Source organism: Rutidosis leptorrhynchoides, chromosome 6 (genome assembly GCF_046630445.1).
Source record: "Rutidosis leptorrhynchoides isolate AG116_Rl617_1_P2 chromosome 6, CSIRO_AGI_Rlap_v1, whole genome shotgun sequence".
Taxonomy (NCBI): Eukaryota; Viridiplantae; Streptophyta; class Magnoliopsida; order Asterales; family Asteraceae; genus Rutidosis; species Rutidosis leptorrhynchoides.
The window spans coordinates 288636931-288649130 of NC_092338.1; positions in this window are offsets into that span (position 1 = coordinate 288636931).

Below are 12200 nucleotides of genomic sequence, written 5' to 3' on the forward strand. Positions count from 1 at the left end.
CTTGATTTAGGTCAGGAAGTTGTCGTCCAGACCAGCTGTAGGATGACGAAAAATCTAGAAAAGTCATCTCTAAAATTAGCAGGAAATCCATGAACCTCAGTATCAAACAGGGTCGCCAAGTGGTCAGACTTATCCTATCCATGAGAGGATATGTCTAGTAAAATGAGGAGGGCGCCGTGCAAATTAGCTTGATAAGACTAATGAATTAGACCCACAGAAAGGATAATCTCCTAAAAGATCACAAAATCAGCATTTAAGCCTGATATTACTCAATCCTTGAGATTGACCTTAAAGATTGAGAATTACAAACTCGTGGAATTCGATGATATCTAAACTCGAGCTTGAACGAGAAAATATTTTGATCAAATTAAAATCGATTTGTTTTTTGAAAACCTATTTTCAATGCGTTCATTACCATTGAACGTAAAATCCTAAGAATTTACCTGAAATTCATTAGGTCACCTGAACCAAATCGGGTGTCAACCGTAAGAACGATGGTTGCATAGCATGGTCGAAGACAGGACCTTGTGCCAGACCGAAATATTATAGGGTGATCTTTACTTTTACTCCTACAAAGGATAGTAATTGCATCCGACACGATGTGGACCATAATCAAAAGCATGTCATTAGACATTGCCTTAACAGTTGCTTGTTCATCCCTTTCCTTTACAATCGGACGGTAGTTTACCGAAAGGTAATATACAGAGCAAGTATACTGGACGTGTGCTTTCCTAATACAAGGTTAGCAAGTGGGTGACACAAAACCGCAAATTTTGAGCTAAAATTTTTAAAATATTAAACCCACACAACCCACAAAAACATTTTGCAAACACTGGTGAAGGGTTATTCCAGAAAACTCATCTATGGTAAAAGCTAGAATGAATTTTCAAAAGATCAAATATTTTCATAAAGATCCAATTTCCTTAAAGGATCTAAATTTTCATAGTCATGTGGGACTATAAACCACATCGTTACTATCATTGTTTATACCGCCGTATCAAAATCACTGATATATAAAGTGTGAGAATAAAAAAAAAGTGATTCGAGTGAAGTGTGATTTTATTTCAAGTTCTGTATTACTTGAGGACAAGCAACGTTCAAGTGTGGGGATATTTGATAGTGCTCCAAATGAACATATATTTAGGCTCAATATCCTTCCAATATATAAAGCTTTTAGTTACAATTGTTCTATTTTCAAGTAATAATCGTTTAAATAAATAAGTGCGAAGATAAAAGAAGAAAACGACGATTTGAAGACGCAAATGACTAAAAAGCTCAAATGTACAAGATACAATCCAAGTGGTTCAAATTATTGATAAGAAACATCTAAAAATTACAAGAGTACAAGTCGCGGAACGCAAAGTACAAGATATCTACGCGTACGAAAGGACGTTCGAAAATCTGGAACCGAGACATAAACCGAGCATCAACACGCAAGTCAACGGACCTAAAATTACAAGTCAACTATGCACAAAAATATAATATAATATATATAAAATTATATAAAATTATATATATTATATATATATATATATATATATATATTTAAATAAAGTGTCAGCAAACTAGAAAACAAAGCATTGTGAGCTGGATCAGGTAGCCATGCGATCGCATGGCATATAGGCACAAAGCCCATGCGATCGCATGGGCATCAGAAGTTGGACATGTACTATAAATACCACGATTTCGGACGAGTTGTTTACACCTCTATTTTTCTTTCTTCCTCTGTAAAGAATTATATTTATATTTATAATATTAAGTTTAAGTTAAGATTAATAATAATTGGGTTATTGTAAGAAATGTTTTACGGATTTTAAAGTCGAAACTCTGTCCGTGTAACGCTAAGCGATTAATCAGCACTATAAGCTATGTTCTTCCTTTTTAAATTAATGTCTCGTAACTAAGTTATTATTATGCTTATTTGAGCCGAAGTAATCGTGATGTTGGGCTAAATATTAAGATGGGGTTATTGGATTTTGTACCATAATTTGGGTTTGGACAAAAGACCGACACTTGTGGACATTGGACTATGATTATTAATAGATGGGGGGTATTGTCTAATTGAATGATAACTCATTGGAACCTGTCAAACCTATCTTCAAATTAGTTAATCTAATAATTATTAAAATGATTACGAATGTCCTATTTAGTGACGTTCATACGACATCATTTACAATCATTTAATTAATCAATTGGATTGGGTAATTGATTATTCATTTTGGCCAAGTGAATAAATTAATGTATCATGAACTAATTAAAACAGGGGTGGATTACATACAAGGATAATTGGTGTAATTGTTAACAAAGTATTAAAACCTTGGATTACACGCTGTCGATAACCTGGTGTAATTATTAACAAAGTATTAAAACCTTGTTACAGTTCGAATCCCTAATTAGTTGGAATATTTGACTTCTAGAATAAGGTTAATTTGACGAGCATTTTATAATTATGACGGATGGACTATTATGGGAAAAACCCAGATAGGTATCAAATAAACCAGGACAAAGGACAATTAACGCGGGTAACAATTAATTAAAATCAAAACGTCAAACATCATGATTACGGAAGTTTAAATAAGCATAATACTTTTATTTCATATTTCATCGTACCTTTATTTACTGTCATTTTAATTACTGCAATTTAATTTATCGCAATTTAAATTCTGTCATTTATATTATCGTCATTTATCTTTACGCTTAAAATATAAAATCGACAAACAAGTCATTAAACGGTAAAAACCCCCTTTTATAATAATATTACTATATATAATTATATATATTTTATATAAATATAGTTGTTAAAAATATAGCGTTAAACTCAGCTAGCTCCCTGTGGAACGAACCGGACTTACTAAAAACTACACTACTCTACGATTAGGTACACTGCCTATAAGTGTTGTAGAAAGGTTTAAGTATATCCCATCTATATAAATAAATAAAACTTGTGTAAATTGTATCGTATTTCGTAATAAAAATAATACTATTTCGTACTACACCTCGTACACATCAACGCCCCTGTGGTAGCTAACTCTGACGTGTTGCAGCCTATCGACACTGCACAAATAAAACCGTCCTTTTTGGCCATATCAGGGAGATGGAACATACAATTGGGTACAACTAAGTGGATCTTAACATGCCCTAAAAGGTCTCCTTGGGTCAGTTATCAGGCATACTAGGTCATTCATGTGTCAATTCCTAGGTTCCGTGTCCCATAAGATCGGGCCTCTTGGGAACACCGGCCATACCGAGTTCATAGATGCTCTGGGTAGAGCATAAAAGAGGGTCTTAGTCCTATGAAGTAGCTAATTCCATATGGGCGGACAAGTCTCACTCACAACCTAGGTTGGTCAATCCCTAAGATACTAGCATACAAGCCTTACTATAGTCAGAGGTTCAGCGTAACAACGGTAAATGAACTAAAAAGTCAATACTACTCTAGCCTTACTATAGTCAGAGGTTCAACGTAGCAACGGTAAACGTACTAAAACGTTTAATTTGGTGGCTGGCCGTTTAATGAGCCCGTCCAATTTTCTGTTGGGCCGTCCATTTTGAAGGCAGCCCGTTTAATCAGCTCGTTTTCTTGGCAGGCCATTTTCAATCAGGCAGGTCATCCACCATAGTGTGGTAGGCTATTTTTCTTATTCACTGGCAGACCGTTTTTCTGACTGTCTTCTGATATTTTGCCGTTTTCGCTCTAGATTCTTCGTTTTAAGTCCGTTTTCTTCGATTCTTTTTGCATTGCCTTCGTAATTATTAAACCTACAAAACGAAGCAAATAATTGCCACTTTTGGCGGTAAAGTTTAAACCATTATGGTTTTTGGGCTTAATATCGGGGGTAAAAACGTGACTTTTTTAGCGATATCAGGCACTCACTTCTCACTTTCTCAATTCGAATCTCAAACTGAGTACACTTTGTCAAGAGGGCCTTCTTGGCAGTGATGTTCGAATTGAATATTAGACATGGAAGGCAGTCATTAATCACAACATCTTCTTTCGCAAACATGACGACGACCAACTATCCGTGACTGAACTAGAACTTATGTGGTGCCTAAAGCAGTGAGTAACAGTCAACATTGTCTTCCTGATAGCCTCCCGAATGAACGATTTGAAGAAGGATCCTTCACAACCACTTCCCTATGGGGCACGTCTCACACGTATCTTCAAGTATCTTGATCTACTCGTTAACTACTCTTCTTCGTGTGGTACCACAAGCAACTCACATAAAGTGATGTCCTCGACAAAAAGCAACTCATGAAAATGAAGCACAAGGCATATGCCATTGTCATGATCTCCTGCGAGATACTTTGCATTCTGTCTTTAATAAGAGCGTTTGCTCTCTATGTTTGTTTCTTTATTTGTTCCCACCATGTTTGGTGTTTGTGTGTGCACGTCTTCTTAGGAATAAATGAAAACTTTGTGTGTTTATATGTGTTGTGGTTGTTATTTCTCCACCATGTATGATTCAAGGGGCAGCATTTGTCTTAGGACGAGCTTAGTTCCAGGGGAGCTAACCTTTTTGCTACGACAAAAGGGGCAGAAAGTTGGATAAGTGATGTTAACCCTTGCATGTATTTATAGATAAATATCCACCATTACTTATGTGTTTGTCATTATCAAAAAGGGGGAGAATGTTGGGGGAGAATGTGGGTGAACATGGGATTATGCTTAATGACTATACTAACCTTAACCCATAATAATAATAAGTGTTTTGATGATGACATATGCACATAGTTAAAGGTAATGGTAGACATCTTGACATAAATCATCAAGTTCACTAATCCACACTTGATCTAGCAAAAGACCAAAAATCAAAAGAAAGCCTAAAATGAAAAACAGGAAACACGGCTGAACCACGGTCGATCGCAGGTCAGACCGTGAAGACCTGCACCCAGATTTGCAAAATGAGGGATGCACGGTCGACTCCATGGCTGACTGTGGGTCGACCGCAGAAACCTTCTGTCCGGATTTTGATCGAAAAATGTATGACTACTTTCGGGCATATATAATTTATGAAACATGTTCAAACATGCTTAGGATATTTCCCTCCTTCATTTCCAAAGGATTTTTGGTCACTAGAACACTAATCTTGGTTAATCACGCTTAATGACACCTTAATGACGATTAAGCCTAGATTAAGGATAACACATAAGTGTTATAGGAAAACATGTACATCTAAAATGTATCTAGACATACATAGGATGGTCACTAAGTTCCAATCAAGAATTGCTCTTTCCTTGTACATGTGTTGGATATTAATGTATGCTTATACATTAATCTTGCAAATACCACTTTGCAAGTAAAACTTACTTAGTCTTAGTTTAATGCGATGTTATCACTATATACTTAATTCTAAGATTACTTAATTATCTCTTGCTAGTCATTACATGAATATTACTTGACTACTTGTTATTAATAAATGTGTATTATGTGACTGAGTGCTAAATGATAAGTAGTAAGTTAATATGTATATGTATCAAACTTATCTTGCTATTTGTTACAAGATGGAACTAATATCTGGACTACTTCATTATATGCATGTGTTACTTGGATAAATTGTAAAATGTCATAATCTAGTAAACTTAAAAGACAATGAAACATTAACACACATAGGTTTGCTTAAGTCTTAAATTAAGTTTATGAATAAATTTACTTGATTAACTTGATGTCTTGCAACATGCTTAATTGTTAATACATGCTTAATTTGTCAAGACATCATTAACACACTTAATTAATTACAAACAAGTTCAAATTTGAATACTAGCATGCTTTGTGATTAAAGTGGGTTTGTGTCATCAATGACATATTGATCAACCAATAGAGATTTAGCAAATGTGTTAATTAAAAACAAAGGATTATGACAAAACTGAGATTGCTTCAAATGATTATCATGTCTTGTATCCAAAAATATTAGAGTTTCCACTTTGGACATGATAAGTCACTATCAAAGCAATTCATCCAAGGTAAATGGACATTTAATGCATATATTACTTGTATAGGATGTTGGTTATCTTTTACAGGTGTTAAATGAAGTAAAGTGTCCAAGAGTGATGTCTAAAACTGATTCAAATTACTATATAACGGATATATATTTTGGACTGGAGCACGTGCGGTCGACCCACGGTCTACCGTGAGTCAAGCCGTAGACAGGGCTGACATTTTATCTCTCCATATAAATAGCAAGACTTGGAGAACTTTGAAGACTTGGACCTCTTGCATACTACAACTCAAATTCATCAGAAAATCACAAGAACATAATACTTCTATATATGTTTGTGATTAAGCAAGAGAAGTTTTACAATCTCATACCTTATAAAAGGGGTCATTTAGAGAGAGGCAGAATTTTTCATAGTTTGTAGGCCTTACATCACGAATTTTTGTTAGTCTTAGGGTTTATTTCAAGTTTCTTTAATTGTAAAATCCTTTAAGGATTCAATATTATTCAAGTTATCCAATTTACCTTCAACTTTTGAGGTAATTCTATCTTATATTTATCTTATCTTTATTTAATTATGTCTAAGTCTTTATTTTATGATTTTTATTCGTCTTCTATCATGAACTAAATGTTCATGGTGGTTGCTTGGACGAAAACTGAAATTTTGTGGTAATCATAAGATGGAGCCGCTGAATTCCAGATCCTTAGCTGCCGGCTGGATATGTCAAAGCCGCCGGCTTCGAGCTTCGAATTGTGCAGTTTCTGGTTTTTCTCATGACTTTATAATGATGTCTCTGTGATGATTATTTATTCTGTTTGAATCTGCCATGATCAAGATTTGTGTTTGCATGTTTAATGATTAAGTAATAAGAGTTAGGATTAACTAGTACTTAATTCTAAGTAAGCTTTTACTGGATTCATCTAATCTTTTAGGTTAATTACATCGAACAAGGTATTTGGATTGCATGAAACTTAAGTTAAGATTGTTGGTAGAATTGAATTAGAAAGATGATAAATTGCACTTGCATAGTAATCTTGCTATTGTTAGGCCTAGTCGAAGAACCTTCATTTATATGTGTTTGATTGTCGATTGCATGAGAACTTGATTAAGATTGCCTTTAAGCTAGTAACTGGAGATGATCTAATTAAGTTTTTTAGCTTATCTATTTGTCAGCCTAATTTCATGATGCCTTAGTCCCCATCATAAGATTAAGATGATATGTATCATGTGATTATTCAAATTCTATGAATTAAGATGTTAACTTTGAATATCAACGTAGTTGACATATGTTTTAGGTCCTACTTTGCATGTTTTAAGTGATTTGTAGATTAGCCTTTTAGGAATAGTGATTGGTCTATGATTGCTATGTGCTACCTATCAATGTAAGTATGAAACTATATAATAGATTCCTTTAAATATTTCTAGTCCTTGTAATCACCTTCCTTTAATATTCGTTTCCTATCTTTCCTATTCATTCGGTTCATTAATTTACTTAATTAATATACTTATTTAATCACTTCTAATTCTTTCCTAAGAATTAGACTAAAGATAAATAAAATAACAACTTTTATCCGCTTCTACACTCTCTTGGAACGATAACCTAAAATACTACACTTGACCGGATTTTGTTGCTCGTTAGGGTGTTAAAAGTGAATTAATAAAAAGGTTATATAAATTTAAAAGTTGAAAAGCAAACTAAGCACACATACACTTTTCACACATCAAAAGGTTTTGCGGTTCTGGGACTTAATATGACCAACGAGGCTCTCGAGGCTTTTGATACTATGATGACGAGTATGGCCGAGTGTGAACCGGGTACGGAAAATAACTCTACCGAAACCCTGCACCCGTCGGTTAAGAATCATCATCATCATCATAAGCGTAAGGAAAAAGTGGTTCAAGGTGTCGAAATGGCCAAATTCGACGTCTTCATTAAGGACATTTGAGGTACTTTTTAATTATACTTTTTTGTTTAGTTGTTTTCTTAAAATGTGTATCTCGCTCTTACGGATGCACTTAGTCTTTTGTAGTTTCGGTTATGGGTAGGCGTGACTCGGTATAGATAGTTTGTCGGTACCGCTTTCTAGGTTCGAGCCTCGCTGGATTCTCTTTTGTAATTCTTGTTGAATTCGTTTTCTTTTCGAGAACGTTTCCCATTTTATAAAAGTTTTCGTTATTTTAGCCAAAAAAAAATCAACTCAGGAAGATGTGTTAGACAAATTAACATATACAATCATTCAAGCGTTGCAACCTTTGATCGTAATGGCATCAAAGGATCAACGTGCACAAAATTCACAAACAATTGGATCCACAAATCAAACAAATACTTTTGATCAGATAATACATTCATAGAAATTATCTATGAATGTTCCAAGATTCAATGGATGGAGATGACAAATCAAAGTGCATTCATGATCTGATTTCACCATAGCATTAAAGGTACAACTCGAACCATCTTCGTATGAAGATGAAATGACCCGTACATATACATTATAAATGATTCACAATAGTTGATTACATCGTGAGGTATTTGACCTCTATATGATACATTTTACAAACATTGCATTCGTTTTTAAAAGACAAACTTTCTTTACATCAAAAATTGACGGAATGCATACCATTTCATATTACATTCAACTATAATTGACTTAATATTAATCTTGATGAACTCAACGACTCGAATGCAACGTCTTTCAAAGTATGTCATGAATGACTCCAAGTAATATCCTTAAAATGAGCTAATGCACAGCGGAAGATTTCTTTAATACCTGAGAATAAACATGCTTTAAAGTGTCAACCAAAAGCTTGGTGAGTTCATTAGTTTATCATAATCAATCATTTCCGTATTAGTAATAGACCATAAGATTTTAGTTTCCATAAATATCTGTACACTCGCAAGTGTATAAAAGTATTCTATAAGTTGTTGAGCGCTTCGGTAACCATACTTAACAATTAATGTGGCATATTCCCTTTATTATGAAATCTCCCTACACTGTACCAAGTGTAGTAAAAATGAAGTACTATGCAACTGTTTACGATACTAGAGCGACTAGCCCGGTTGGGGTTGTCAAACCCGATAGATCTATCAATAGGATTCGCGCTTACATGTTCTTACAACATGTAAATATTAGTTACCAAGCTATTAGGGAAAAATATGCAAAGTGGTACAACTCAACGTAGAATATGTTTTTAGTACTTGTGTCCATTTCGTAAAATAGTTATAAAAATAACGCATGTATTCTCATCCCAAAAATATATAATGCAACAGCATTTAAAAAGGGAGCAAATGAAACTCACAATACTGTATTTCGTAGCAATTATGTATATGACGGCACTGAACAAGTGCAGGGTTTGTCTCGGATTCACGAACCAATATCAATTATATATATTTATTAATATATAATATTGATAAAATAAGTTTATATATTAATTATATGATATTTTTACTTGTTTAAGTTAGTAATTAGTTGTTAGTCTTATTTTAAATCTTATATAGATTTCCTGATTTTAAATAGTCAACTCCCGATAGGTATATCTCATAGTGTGTTCGACTTCTATAGGTGTAAGAGCCATCATTGGAAAGGTATTTGAGTCCTATAACCAGCCATAATTAGTATATGTTCTCAATCGGGGTATAGGTTAGTTAAATTTCATTTTGTCACAGGTGCGTAAATCTGTCCGCACAGTTCAATAATTCTTCATAGGAACAGTCCGTAGGCTATGAAAAATAGCTAAACTCAATATTTTTAATTTTCCTTATATATTTTAGTTATTAACATATACACTAACAGGTGTTATCAAGGAAAATAGCCCAGGTTTTAGTTAGCATAGTTTTCTAGTTAGATTGATTAAGCATACAACATTAATCTTAGCCAAATCTTTCAGTTCATAAATTATTTGTTACGACATGGTTTTTAATGAACCGAGTTGCTGGAGACTCCTTAATATGTTGTGTTTTCAAAACATAATTTAAAAGTTTTGGTTTCATAGTCGAAGTTAGGCTTATTCCCTTAACTTGTAACGGTGGACAGATTCGGATACAATCTGTCATCAGTCAACTAATGAATTTTTGAAAAATACTTTCACTTCGTCTAAAATCATGAAAAAATTACAGAAATCTTGATTCATATATATTAACATATATCCAGAGTTATATGCTCTAAAACAAAGTTTAAGTTAGCTTTTAAATTCGTGTGTCAAAACAGTTTTCAAGAACCGAAAGAGACCAATTGTTGTATATTAAGTTCTAAGGTGTTATACATATATACAAGTTATAAATTCTTATAATAACTTAATATAATGTCATAATACATATAAATAAGTGTTTTTAAAGTCAAGTTAGTAAGGTTACATTAGTTTATAAACATACTTGGTTTCCACCAAAACAAGTTCTAGTTTTTACAAGTTTTATAAACTTATTAAGATAGCAATAGAGTAGGAATTTAACAAGAGTTTTAAGAAGTGTTCTACCTTGATTTTGAAGCTAGATGATGAGAAAAATACTTGGTGATGATCTAGTATAAAGAAAGAAGTATTTTGAGAGAGTAATTTGGAGTAAAGAATGAGAAAATGAAATGAAAAATTGAGGTGGTACATATGTACGAATTTTAAGTTAATAATGGAGTCATATGTTGCCAAAATGGTTAGTAAACTTGTGAGTTTTTGTCTCATGACTCATAAACAAGATAAAAGATGCTAGGATCCAAAAATGGGACTGCTAAGGAGTGTATTTTTCAATAGTTATACATCTATAAGCTGCGTATTAGACGGGTAAAAATACCGTAAAAATACGAATAGAATTCATGAGGAAATAGAATGTGAATACGAGTATAGCTATCTTTGTTGAATATACTTATGTTAATATATGTATTTAAGTCTTTAAAAATTGTATTAGTACATCTTAATACAATACATATATATTCATTTTAACGTAAGGGTTATTACGTTGTTAAATGTTACATACATACATATATATATATATATATATATATATATATATATATATATATATATATATATATATATATATATATATATTGTTTTTGAAACCCTTAAGTTAGTAGTCTCAATTTATATATATATAAAACCATTATTAATATACTTAATGAGATACTTAACTATCATATATTCAAGTTAGATATAATCCATATATCTATATATATACATAAGTATATATTTAATACAAGTTATGACGTTCGTGAATCGTCGAACAAATGGTTGCTCAATTGTTTGTATGAAACTCATTTCAAAAGTTTTAAAACTTGTCAAAATTTATTGCTTATCATGTCGGAATAATTTTATCATATAAAGATTAAATTTAAATTTTGGTCGGAAATTTCCGGGTCGTCACAGTACCTACCCGTTAAAGAATTTCGTCCCGAAATTTGATTGGGATCATCAAGGCTGACAATAAGTATGTTTTCATGACGCATAAGAGCTGAAAATTAGAGTTTTATCATCACTGGGTAATATAGATAAATTAATTTGATTTTGTGAAGAGTACGAGTGAAGCTATCGCAAAAGAGTGAAAATGAGTAAATACATGTTCGTCTTATCCGGTGACGTAGCCACGGTTGATTTTGGAATTCAAGGAATTTTAGAAGAAAATCTTCGAAATCTAAATAAGATTTGATTCTTCGAAAATTATGGAAATTAGGATCCTCTTTGGTTAAATGCGATAATCTGTTTTGATTGCCCTGTCGGATATTTCAGTATAAATCCACCCTCTTCATTTCCTTATTTCCACAGCTCATACCTTCTATTCTTCCTCCCTCAATTCATACTTTAAAGCATTCGTCAATATACTCCATCCAGTTTTGATTCTTGATATACTCCTAACTTTCATATCTGTCATTTCTTCTTTTTCATCTGCCGCCAGAAAAATCTATTTACTTCTACTATACTCTTGGTTTTTGATGTGCGTAGAGGTGTATACAAAATAGTATTAATTTTTACAATGAAAAACTATTAAATACGATACAATTTTACACAAGTTATTTATTTATTTATAGAATGGATATACCTAAACCTTGCTACAACACTTATAGGCAGTGTACCTAATCGTACAGTAGTATAGTTTTTAGTAAGTCCGGTTCGTTCCACAGGGATCTTTAGCCAAGTTTAACGCTATATTTTTAAAAACTATATTTGTATAAATATAAATATAAATATAAATATAAGTAGTATTATTATTATAAAAAGGGGGTTTTTACCGTTTAATGACCGGTTTGTCGGTTTTAAAACTTTAGTCGCAGTTAAAACCTAAT